The sequence below is a fragment of the Haematobia irritans genome, chromosome 1 (genome assembly GCF_050003625.1).
Source record: "Haematobia irritans isolate KBUSLIRL chromosome 1, ASM5000362v1, whole genome shotgun sequence".
In the NCBI taxonomy this organism is placed as follows: Eukaryota; Metazoa; Arthropoda; class Insecta; order Diptera; family Muscidae; genus Haematobia; species Haematobia irritans.
Genome location: NC_134397.1, coordinates 37,850,967 through 37,863,838, shown reverse-complemented (window position 1 = coordinate 37,863,838; position 12,872 = coordinate 37,850,967). Strand labels below are relative to the sequence as shown.

Sequence of the window (12,872 nt, the reverse complement as noted above, 5' to 3'; positions counted from 1 at the left end):
TGCAGGTAGCTAGGGGCATACCAACAAATTCTAGTTCCCCTGGAATATGTAAGGTAGTCCCTAGCCTTGCCAACTCATCCGCTTCGCAGTTCCCCGGTATGTTCCTATGGCCAGGCACCCATATTAGGTGAATATTGTACTGCTCAGCCATCTCATTGAGAGATTTGCGGCAATCGATGGCCGTTTTCGAGTTGAGGAACACAGAGTCCAAGGATTTTATTGCAGGTTGACTGTCTGAGTATATATTAATGCCCACATTTTTTGGAACATTACTTCTCAGCCAATTCGCCACCTCTCTTATTGCTAATATTTCAGCCTGAAAAACACTACAGTGATTAGGTAATCTTTTCGCTATTTGAAGTTCCAGATCATTAGAATATACTCCGAACCCCACTTGTCCATCCAATTTGGAGCCATCAGTGTAGAAATCTATATATTCTTTATTCCCCGGGGTCTGTGTGCACCACGCCTCACTGTTGGGGATTAGAGTCTCAAACTTTTTGTCGAAAAGTGGACTCGCCAAAGTGTAATCCACTACGTTAGGTACATCTGGCATTATTTTGAGGACAGAACTGTGACCGTAACCTTTTTCCGACCACAGCGATAGTTCGCGCAACCGCACAGCCGTTGTTGCAGCTGACTGTTTGGCCAAAATGTCTAAAGGCAATAGATGCAGCATGACATTAAGGGAATTTGTTCCTGTCTTGCTGAATGCGCCTGAAATACACAAACACGCCATACGCTGAACTTTATCTAAACCAGTCGGTTTCTGAAGTGCCGGCCACCAGACTACAACACCATATAGCATTATAGGTCTAACCACTGCCGTGTATAGCCAATGCACAATTTTTGGTTTTAGTCCCCACTTTTTTCCTATTGCCTTTTTGCACGAGTACAAAGCTACAGTTGCCTTCCTCGCCCTCTCTTCAATATTAAGCTTAAAGTTCAGCTTCCTGTCCAAAATAACGCCAAGGTATTTTGCACAATCACCAAAGGGAATTTCAATACCCCCTAAGGAAATAGGCCTAACCGTGGGAGTTTTGCGATCTTTGCAGTACATGACTAATTCTGTCTTTGCAGGATTTACCCCAAGACCATTGTCTTTCGCCCATTGTTCAGTCATCCGGAGGGCCCTCTGAATAATATTTCTGATTGTGGATGGGAATTTTCCACTGACTGCCAGAGCTACATCATCTGCGTATGCCACCACTTTTATCCTTTCTTTTTCTAGAGTAACCAGAAGGCTATTTATAGCAACATTCCAAAGAAGAGGTGATAGAACTCCTCCTTGGGGAGTGCCTCTGTTCACATACTTTTGTATGTTTGCTTGTCCTAGTGTGGCTGAAATACGTCTCTTCATTAGCAGTTCGTCTAACAGCCTGAGTATACATGGATCAACATTCAGAGTTGTCAGTCCATTTAATATCGAGCTCGGATGGACATTATTGAACGCCCCTTCGATGTCTAGAAACGCCACGATTGTGTATTCTTTGACAGATAGTGAGCTTTCAATAAAGCTAACTAGTTCATGTAGTGCGGTCTCAGTAGACCTGCCCTTCGAGTATGCATGCTGTCGTTTCGAGAACAAACATGAATCGATGCTAGTTCTGAGATAAATATCTATCATCCTCTCCAGAGTCTTAAGTAGGAATGAGGATAAGCTGATTGGTCGGAAATCCTTCGCCCTCGAGTGAGAGGCTTTTCCTGCTTTAGGTATGAAAACGACTTTTGTTTCCCTCCACTTTCCTGGGATATATGATAAGTTGATACATCCTTTATATATCACCGACAACCAGGGGATAATTTTGTCAGTTACAGCTTGTAACTCCGCCGGAGTAATTCCATCAGGTCCAGGGGATTTGAATGGTCCAAAGCTATTTAGCGCCCATCTTATTCTAGTTTCCGATACAATTTCCTCGACAGGAAACGACCGCTGAGCAACTGTGGCACCGCCAGTACATGGTTCAACCGTCTGATTTCCAGGAAAATGTGTGTCCAATAGTACCTCCAGCGTCTCCTCACTGGACGTTGTCCAATTGCCCTCCGATGTTTTAATGAAACCTGGAGCGGAGTTGGTGGATGCTAGAACCTTCCGTAGTCTGGAAGCCTCGGACGTATTCTCAATACTGCTGCAGTAAGCATTCCAAGAGTTATGCTGAGCCTTTCTCAGTTCTCGCTTGTATCCTCTCAGATTCTTCTTGTAAGCGTCCCAGTCCTCAGGGGCTCTGGTGGACTTTGCCTTGTTAAAGAGCTTCCTGCAGGATTTCCTCATATTACTTAATTCCGTAGACCACCATGGTGGTCTATGTTTCCCCCTTGGCTTTCCTCTAGGGCATGCAGCTTTCAGTGAGATGTTGAAGGCCTTAGTAATCCGCTCCACTGCGTGTTCGATATCTTGCACATTTCTCATATTTGTCTCTGTTATTTCCGGTATCATCATATTGAACGATTCCCTATACCTATTCCAGTCAGCTTTCCTAACATTTGGCGGAAATATGATCTTGGTGATATGAACATCAAATTTGAAACTGATGTAGCGATGATCTGAGAAGCTGTGTTCACTTAAAACCTGCCACTCAGATATCATTTCATTCAGTTCTTGCGAGGCCAAGGTGATGTCCAAAACCTCTTGCCTGTTTTTAGTGACAAAGGTTGGGACATCACCCTTGTTGCAAACTACCAGATTAGTACGCAAAATAAACTCTATTAGCGACTCTCCCCTTGCATTAGTATCACTACTTCCCCATATACTATGATGTGCATTCGCATCGCATCCCATAATGAGTTTCGTCTTTGTTTTCAGTGACTCCTCCACTAAGGTCTTAACGGCATATGGAGGCATCTCCCTGTCATGTCCCATGTAGACCGAAGATACCCAATATTTGCATTTGGCTATTTCTAAACATGCAACGACAGTGTCTGTATTGCACATTGAAGGAAGCAGAAACAAGTTGAGCTCGTTTTTAGCAATTATACAGGCTCGATTTACATCATTACCAGTATACTGCAATAGTTTGAACCCCGGAGTACTTAATTCACATATTTTGTTTTTATAAACATATGGTTCTTGAATAAGAACTATATCTATGTCCCCTTTCATCAGGAGAACTTTTAAGGCAGCACATGCAGCCTTACAATGATGAAGATGTATCTGGAGGATCCGTAGGACCATCGAGATTTTCAACAACCGTCACATCAGCCGCTTCAATCGAGTCATCAAGAATGTCCTCTTCAGAGATATCGGTGACTCTCGCAATAACCATAGGTTCAACTTTGGTGAGTTCTGAGGCAGTAGAAGCCTCCTCACGCATACGGTATCTATCCATGTCTTCAAATGTTTTGGTATCCTCCTCGACTTCGCAAGAGGATCCGCTTACTTCTGATTCAGACAGAGGCTTGTCCATTTCTGAATCCTTTAGCTGATCGTTTTTATACACCTTCATTTGGATATAATGAAAGCCATAACATACACGGCCCTGAGACTTTGCTAGATGTGGCAAAGACTGAGTGTTCAATATAAACACTGCATGCCGTCGTGGCCCATCCACTTCATCCAAACGGCCAACCTTCCAATCAGCTGTTGGAAGATCTGGATTGCATTGTTTCAGTCTATTTAAAATAGATTCAGGGTCAGGAGGGTTTGCAGGTATCCACGCATGTGCTCTTGGTCTAGCCGGTATGTCTTTCTTCTCGACTAACTCTAAAGCAGCTCCTTCCCAAACTTCACCAATTAGTATCAGAGCAGCTTTAAAACATTCTATAGTCCTCTGGTCCTCAAATGCGACTAGCTTAAATCGTCCTTGATACCAACCAGCCTCTTGGTGTCGAGGATCTGGGCCGGGAAACTTTTCCAGCACCTGTGAGTAGACGCCAGACAAAGCATTCTCAATTTCCCCCCATTTTTGCTTTGGAACCATACCGTCCAATGCTCCTTTATTTATGATAGCCATCACAAGGCTGTCTTTAGCAACTGAGGCAAACGATCGTTGATCCCTTTTGGAGGATGGCAGCTCATCCGGTGATCGTTCCCTTTTTCCAGCCTCAAGAATTCCTTGAGCCCATTTTAAGGAATCGCTTTGTTTAGCCGACAACGTGCTTGGGTCGACTGATCCTAATTTCTTTAGGATAAACAAAGCATTTCTGCGTTCTTTGAATCTCTTTCGTGAGAGAAATGCGAAAAATTTGCGAAATTTTTTCCATTTGTGATACTTTGTTTTTTCGTGTTGAAAAACTGACGTTTATAGCCATTTGCAATGTGAATTAAGAAATAATTTATTTATTAAAAACTATTTGTGCGGGTTTATAAATCAAACACGGACCATATTTTTGTTCCGAAACTATACAAAGGATCAAAGGAATAGCAGATCAATTGCCCAAGGAAAAATAAAATGTTATTTTGTAAAAGCAAGCAACAACCACCAACTTAATCCAATATCGCTCCCTGTAAAATAGCGCTCCAAGCTACCTAAAAAAACGCCGCTTTCTATGTGTGAAATAATGGTTTCCATAAAAATTTTTCGCAAGAATGAACATAGTACCGGCCTTTAGGAACAAAAACTACACTAACTGTAGTAGACGAAGCGAAATTCCTTGATTGGTCCGCGGAGTTGAGGCAAAATATTGTTCGTACAATATCGTATAAAACCACCGATGCCGATGAAATAATTGAAGCATTAAGTTTAGTAGACGTTTCAACATCGACAACGAGCCTACTGAAGCTGCAGGCCGAGAGATATGTAGAAGGTTTTACAATATTCAAGTCCGTAGTCTCAAAATCATATTGCTGGAATTATAAAGAAAAGCTATTAAAATATAGCGCAGAACGCACTTCAGAAAAATTTTTAAAATCAAAAAATTATAAAGAAGAGCTTTGTCTAATTAATCCCTCAGACATAGCATTTGCAGTGTGCCACGTCGTTATAACATTATACCGAAAAGGATTTGATATATTTCCACATGTGGAAGGTATAAAAAACAACTTTTCAATGTTATTTTTCAAATATTAAGTATGCGGTATGACCGGTTTAGCGAAAGTGAATGTCTAGAACATAGGAAGCAACATATACTATATATGCTGAGGACATTGCTTTTAAAATATACTATGTGGTTGTCAGCCGATTTAGCTCTACAAGATGCTCTAAAAAAAACGACAAAAAACTAAAACAATTAAATGCTAAACAATAAATTTTAATAACATAGGTAAATATATAGAAATACTAACAAAATATCTTAAATATAATATTTTTTTTTTTCGATTGTATTCCTTTCTATAAATTTTGTATAAATTCAAACATTATTTTTTTTAAATCATTTAGTTATTTATTTTTAACAGATCTCATATGGGTATTCTGGTTGTGAATACTTGAGTTCTCCCACTAGGTTAGGTTAGGTTAGGTTATGTGGCAGCCCGATGTATCAAGCTCACTTAGACTATTCAGTCCATTGTGATACCACAGTGGTGAACTTCTCTCTTATCACTGAGTGCTGCCCGATTCCATGTTAAGCTCAATGACAAGGGACCTCCTTTTTATAGCCGAGTCCGAACGGCGTTCCACATTCCAGTGAAACCACTTAGAGAAGCTTTGAAACCCTCAGAAATGTCACCAGCATTACTGAGGTGGGATAATCCACTGCTGAAAAACTTTTTGGTGTTCGGTCGTAGCAGGAATCGAACCCACGACCTTGTGTATGCAAGGCGGGCATGCTAACCATTGCACCACGGTGGCTCCCACTAGTTCAGACATTCTGTTCCCTCTTGTGGCACGAACAGTAACATTGGTTTTCTTTTTCGACGATTTCAAAACTTTTGTTTTCTTTTTCTGCCTCCTCTAACACCATTGGTTTTTCTGAAAATGGGATTTGCATTAAATAAATCTAGGCAATACATTTTTTAAACAGATTTTTGTGTAAAACATTCGTGTACTCTTAATGTGTTAAGGCCGGTACTATGTTCATTCTTGCGAAAAATTTTTATGGAAACCATTATTTCGCACATAGAAAGCGGCGTTTTTTTAGGTAGCTTGGAGCGCTATTTTACAGGGAGCGATATTGGATTAAGTTGGTGGTGTTGCTTGTTTTTACAAAATAACATTTTATTTTTCCTTGGGCAATTGATCTGCTATTCCTTTGATCCTTTGTATAGTTTCGGAACAAAAATATGGTCCGTGTTTGATTTATAAACCCGCACAAATAGTTTTTAATAAATAAATTATTTCTTAATTCACATTGCAAATGGCGCCGTGCTATAAACGTCTGTTTTTCAACACGAAAAAACAAAGTATCACAAATGGAAAAAATTTCGCAAATTTTTCGCATTTTTTGGTTTTGTATGGAGTTTCAACGCGAAAACCGAACAGAGTACCGGCCTTTATGGATTTTTAGTTGGTTATGCTATTTTTTGGTTATCTTTTATTTTGAATATAAAAACAAGTGAGGAAAGTAGAAAGTCGGGCGGGCCGACTATATCATACCTACACTCAAAAAAAAAAAAAAGTGAACTCTCTATTTCACTAAAGCCAATTGAGCTTTATTTTAGTTCATGGAATTATTATGTTTGGAGAAAGTTTCCTTTACTCTAATAATTTTTTGTGTACGTTAGTTAAATTAACTAAACCGGGGGAAAATATACACAAATGAAGCATAAAGATTAACTAAATCGTGTTCAGTATTTCTTTAAATTTGTAAATTTTACCAAAAATGCTCCTACCATTTTTTCCTTCAAACTACAAAAGAAAATTTCTTTAATAAGTGAAAAAAATTAATTATATCCCATAAATTTTCTTGAATTTGTCGAAAAATATTTACTTATTTTTATGACATCGGCGTAATGTCAACGTTTGTAATACTGTTTAGTTAAAATTTTCTAAAATTAAAGAAAGTTTTCTTCTTGGTGGGTTCACTGTTTTTTCAGTGTAAAAACCACCACTACTGTAAAAATAAGCATTTGTTGGGTATCATTGGTATATGTTTGGGAGATAACCCGCATTTCCATATTTAAGAACATTATGGGAGTTTTATCGCAATCTGAACGGAAATGTCTGATATTAGGAGCTATAGCTGATTTTGCACGTACTAATATTAAAAAAGATGAAATCGCTCAATTGGTGTGGGTAATAAATCCAAATTTGTGAAAATCGCACGTATACATCGACCGATACTCCATTCTATTGAGTTTGAATGTATTTTATTAACTGAAAAAATGTATTTGTATATGCATATGTACATATTTCTAACAGGAAAATCAAAAACATAATAATTAATTTTCTTAAAAAACAATTTCAACACTTCCCCTTGTTTTATAAGTTAAAACAAATTGATTTCTTTACAAAGAGAACCTTCGGCAACGCCTTTGTCATCATATCTGCAATTTGCATTTCCATAGATATTTTAGATACTTGAATTTTTCCTTCAGAAATTTTTTCTCTGATAGCTTGATAGAAATGTGTTTGGTTCTTTGGTATTATCTGGATTTTGAGCTAAGCGTAATGCAGCGTGTTGTAGTCTGGTGGCCGACACTTCACCAGCCGACAAGTTTAGACCAAGTTCAGCGTATGGCGTGCTTGTGTATCCCAGGTGCATTCAGCAAGACAGGAAAAATTCCCTTAATGTCATACTGCATCTATTGCCGTTAGACATTTTGGCCAAACAGTCAGCTGCAACAACTGCTGTTCGGTTGCGCGAGTTATCGCTGTGGTCGGAAAAAGTTACGGACAGTCAACCTGCAATAATAAAATCCTTGGACTCTATGTTCCTCAACTCGAAAACGGCCATCGACTGCCGCAAATCTCTGAGATGGCTGAGCAGTACAATATTCACCTAATATGGGTGCCTGGCCATAGGAACATACCGGGAAACTGCGAAGCAGATAAGCTAGCAAGGCTTGGAACTACCTTACATATTCCAGGGGAACTAGAATCTGTTGGTATGCCTCTGGCTACTGCGTGAGAAGGCTGTCATGACGGCAAATGTTCGATGGGAGAATTGCAAGGGTTGTAACGACACCAAGAAAATATGGCCCTATTTAAACTTAAACCGCACACAAGATATGCTAGTGTTCTCGAGACGCCAGATATCACTCCTGATATCTGCTATAACGGGTCGCTGCCTGATAGGCGATTTTGCAAAAACTATTGGTGCGAAGTATAATGATTATTGTATGAGCTGTCATGATGCGGAGGAAAAGTAATCAATAAAACACCTCTTGTGTGAGTGTCCTGCATTTTATGTAAGGCGTAAGCAAATTTTATGGGCATATAGTTTCAGATTACTGGCGGACCTGGAAAACGTTAACTTAAGCAGTCTGCTAATGTTTTTGGAACAATTTGGTTGGTTCAACAGAAGAAAATAATCGAGAAGGTTCAGCGGTTAAAACAAGAAGTGCCCATATGTAATAGGTACTTTTAGTTAATATGGTATCACAATGGACTTAATAGTCTAAGTGAGCCTGAATCTTAATCGGGCTGCCACTTTAACCTAACCTAATGCAGCGTTATTGTCAATATATAATACAGGTGTATCTTCTAAATTTGTTATTTCTTTAAACAATTGTCAAAGTCAAATTAATTCTTTGCCCGCTTCATTTGCAGCTATAATTTCCGCTTCTGTAGTAGATGTTGATACTATTCTTTGCCTCTGGCTGAACCAAGAAATGGCTCCACCAGCATAGACTGATACAACACCCGAAGTAGACCTTCCTGTCTCCGTACACCCTCCAAAGTCTGCATCATTATAACATTTCAATACATTTTGTCCTTTTCTTTCGTAAGTAATACCATGGTTTTTTGTTCCAGAAATATATCTAAGTACCCTTTTTTAACTTACTAACATCTTCTTGAGTTGGATTTTCCAGATGTCTTGATAAATAGCCACCACTGTAGGCTAGGTCAGGTCTTGTTCCAACCATTACCCTGCCAGCATTTCAATGTTCCATTTCATCCTCATCGCTACCACAGACTCGTAAGTGACACTGTAACAATCGCCAACTGTGATAGTATTTTGCCATCATTATTCGCATGAAAGTATCTTGCCATCACTATTGTTACAAGAGCCATTTTATATTTTGTGAAACACCAAGCGCAACTGGCTTATTATAATTTATTTCAATGAAAACGAAAATAAAGTGCTGAAAACATAGTTATTACGCTTAAAATTGTGAAAAGTAAATTGGTGAACAATTTTTGACTTTCCAAATGGAATAAAGTGATCGTTTTTCAAATATTTTTCCAGACACGCTGCCTGCATTGGGAATAAAAGTACTGGCTGATAGACGCTACAACATGTAACTTACAACTTGTAACTCAACATCAATCTCTTATTAATGCATAAAAATGTGTCAAATGTGATGTGGTAGTCGTATAAATGTTATATTTATGAGAATTTATAAATGTTTCATAAAATTAATAAACACCTAAACAATCGTGTTTTACTTGACCACAATGATTCTTCTACAACTATCTTAAAATGCACTTTGTCTGATTGTTTGAAGGGGCTCTTATTGGCGTCCTTCTAAATGTATCCAGAAGTTCCTAATAATTGCACTCATGCGATACTCTTTTGTAGTAACTTGACGTGGTACAACTTCTCAATAGTGACGGCGCTTTTCCGAGGAGTTTTGGATTTCGTATACGACTGTTTTCGACGTAGTGGGGATTCTCAGAAGCGCCCCCAAATTCAAAAAATGTTGGCAGGGTAGATACATTAAGGCTCCCACAGTCTGTATGGAAAATCGGTTACAGGATTTTTTGCTTTAGAACTGTCTTTCGATTTCTCCATAGGCGTAGAACAGCCTTACATTCTGCAAAATTTAACTTTTGTAAAATTCGATTTGCATAGGATGATTCATTTATTTTGATAACATCTTGTGTTCTTTCAATTTCTAAGCCGAGAGAGTAATTAGCTTCTTTTGTTAGGTTAGGTTAGGTTAGGTTAAAGTGGCAGCCCGATTAAATTTCAGGCTCACATAGACTATTCAGTCCATTGTGATACCACATTTAACTAAAAGTACCTATTACATATGGACACTTCTAGTCTTAACCACTGAACCTTCTCTATTATTTACTTTTGTGGAACCAACCAGATTGCTCCAAAAACATTAACAAACTGCTTAAGTTAACGTTTTCCAGGTCAGCCAGTAATCTAAAGCTAAAGCTTCTTTTGTTACTATTTTGAATTCTTTCTTTAAATTCTCTATGAATTCGTTTAACTGTTCTTTGTCTGTGGCGGCAACTAATCCGTCGTCGACATATAGGGCAAGTAACAATTTATTTCCATTTTGTTCCCTTTTGTATAAGCACGGATCTGCAGAACATGGCTTTAGGTGAAGTTCTTTCTCTAAATATTTTCCCATTCTTCTATTCCAACATCTTGGCGCTTGTTTGAATCCGTAAAGGCTTCTCTTCAGTTGGCACACCTTTTCACTACCCTTCAAAGCTTTCAGGTTATTTCATATAAATAGTTTCTTCTTATTCCCCATAGAGAAATGCCGTAGATACATCAAACTGAATCATGTAGAGGTTTTCGGTAGAAACTATTGATAATCGCGAACTCCATATTCTTGAATTGGTTTGAAAAATTTTCTGTCAAAAAGCTAAAAATTTTCTTTTACGAGACTGGGCTCATAACCTATTGAGTTTGAATGTATTTTATTAACTGCTAAAATGTATTTGTATATACATACATATTTCTAACAGGAAAATCAAAAACATAATAATTAATTTTCTTATAAAACAATTTCAACGCTTTTTTTTTTTTTTGATATCCAATGTTTTTGTCATATATTTCCAATGTATACCATAGACCAAGGAAGGTATAGACATCTTAAAATAGACCAAGAAAGGTATAGACATCTCAAGTGAATTCACAGCGCTGTAGTTTGTCTGCACACCAGTGATGCCATGCGTAGGGAAAAATCCTTTTTTGTAGGGATTTTTTCCTAAAATTACATCTGTAGGGAAAAAAGGACAGATTTTTCATTTTTTCTACAAATGTAGGGAATTTTTCCAATTTAAAGAGTTTACTACATTTTGCAACAAGAAGAGTACTTTTCCTTAATATTCCAGAAAAGTTCAGCGGTAACGTTAAAAGATCTTTTGCATTGGTATTTAATTACAAATGCGTAAATAGATTTCATTTGCAGGAACGCTTCCATTAAGGTTCATAAACAGGTGATGGCTTCCTCAACTTGGTGTCTCTCAATATTTTCTAATACAAAGATCACTTGCAGTGCATACGCGGATTCGTTTACATAAATGTAGGATTAAATATTATTACAATACTTATTCGAGCCTATTGAACAAGAAGATTAAGGGTATTAGTACTATTACTGAAAAGAACTTGTCCAATAAGCTCGAATAAGTATTGTAATAATATTTAGTTTAAATGACTGGGACATTAAGCCGGCCTGCATTGGTGTCAGGCTAACATAAAAATAGTAAATGTAGGATTTTTATTCCAAAATATCTTCAAAAACTGTTTTACAACTGTTACGTTCACAACAGGTTTTAATGTTTTAGAAAAATGTCTACTGAAGAAAATAAAACCATTCCAACAAAATTTATAATTTTGACCAAATTGGCTCATTGTTGAATTAAAGCGTCTTTTTCTAGCGGTCGAAAAAGACGATTTTAAATACCAATGCATTGCTTGTGGAAAGTTCGTAAATTGTAGAAATCAGACTAGGGATGCCAGATTTTGAAGAGGCAAAAAGAGCACATTCAGCTTATAAAAAGAGCACATACGAAAAGAATAGAGCACACTTTTTCAAATAAAAGAAAAACATTTAATTCCAATTTATTGAAATATAATTCATTTAAACATAGCAAAAAGTTCATACCATAAACATAAAATAACCCACTTTCAACTCAAGCTAATTTTCTTACAATACTTTGTATGTCATGTTTTGGTGTTTTTGTGAAAAACGTTATTGAAGAAGTTTGTTTACATTTAGAACAGAATACAAAGTGAAGAAGCAACATCTTATACGACTCAGATATACAAAGTAAAATACTATTTAATTAGAAAATAACGGCTAGGAAAATCTATTAGTGTGACATTTACGTATGTTCAGTTTACTTTTACCATTTATTGAATCGCGTTTGATTAATATTTGTTGTGATGCAAAAAAGAGCACTTTTGCGTGCTCTTTTGGCCTGTCTTGTTTTAAGAGCACATTTTTTAAAAAAAGAGCACATGTGCTCTTTAAAAGAGCACGTCTGGCATCCCTAAATCAGACCTGAAGAAACACGCGGCCATTAAAGTCCACAAGAAAAATATTGGTAGTGTTAAAAATGAGCAATGATGTTGCAATGTTCGAAATCCGAATAAAAATGTCAATATTCATATAATTGAACATTTGGTCCCTTTATTGAAGGATATAATCCCGGACTATTAATTTTAAAGAAATTGAATTCAATATAAAATATTTGTCATTTTCTTGCCAAATTTGTTTGAATTTAGTACCGTAGGGAAAATGTAGGGAAAAAAATTTTTGGGCGTAGGGAAAAAAGGGAATTTTTAGGAGCCGCGTAGGGAATTTTCAAAAAACTTCCTGGCATCACTGTTGCACACCGTAGAGGGCTCTTTTTGGTCTCCAATTGATTTTTTAATCTGGCTTTATTTTTGTTTCCTTTCCTTTGTTCTCTTGACGAAACACCAAATATTGTAAAAGCATATAAAATTCTATACATCCAAACCTTTTTTGTAATGCAAATTGACTGGTTTGTATTCTAATTCTTATTTTCCAAAAAGTAATTGAGTCACTTGACTGCGCAATTGAGTGAAATGACTGCACACTGCCAATAAACAAAACCATGGTGAATTGTCAAGGTATGTCTCTATTTTAATTGGTCTATAATTTGACGTTCACGAATGTCCAT

The 12,872-nt window shown here is 37.3% G+C and overlaps 1 long non-coding RNA gene across 1 annotated transcript; it reads right to left on the bottom strand.

Annotated features, from left to right (window-relative positions):
• Window positions 1-5,236: 5,236 nt before the first annotated feature.
• LOC142220615 (uncharacterized) lies at window positions 5,237-12,773 on the bottom strand. The gene is made up of 2 exons (XR_012717897.1): window positions 12,690-12,773; window positions 5,237-5,846 (listed from the first exon to the last, which is right to left on the bottom strand). It is a non-coding gene; the product is annotated as an uncharacterized LOC142220615 (long non-coding RNA).
• Between the last annotated feature and the right edge of the window lie 99 nt (window positions 12,774-12,872).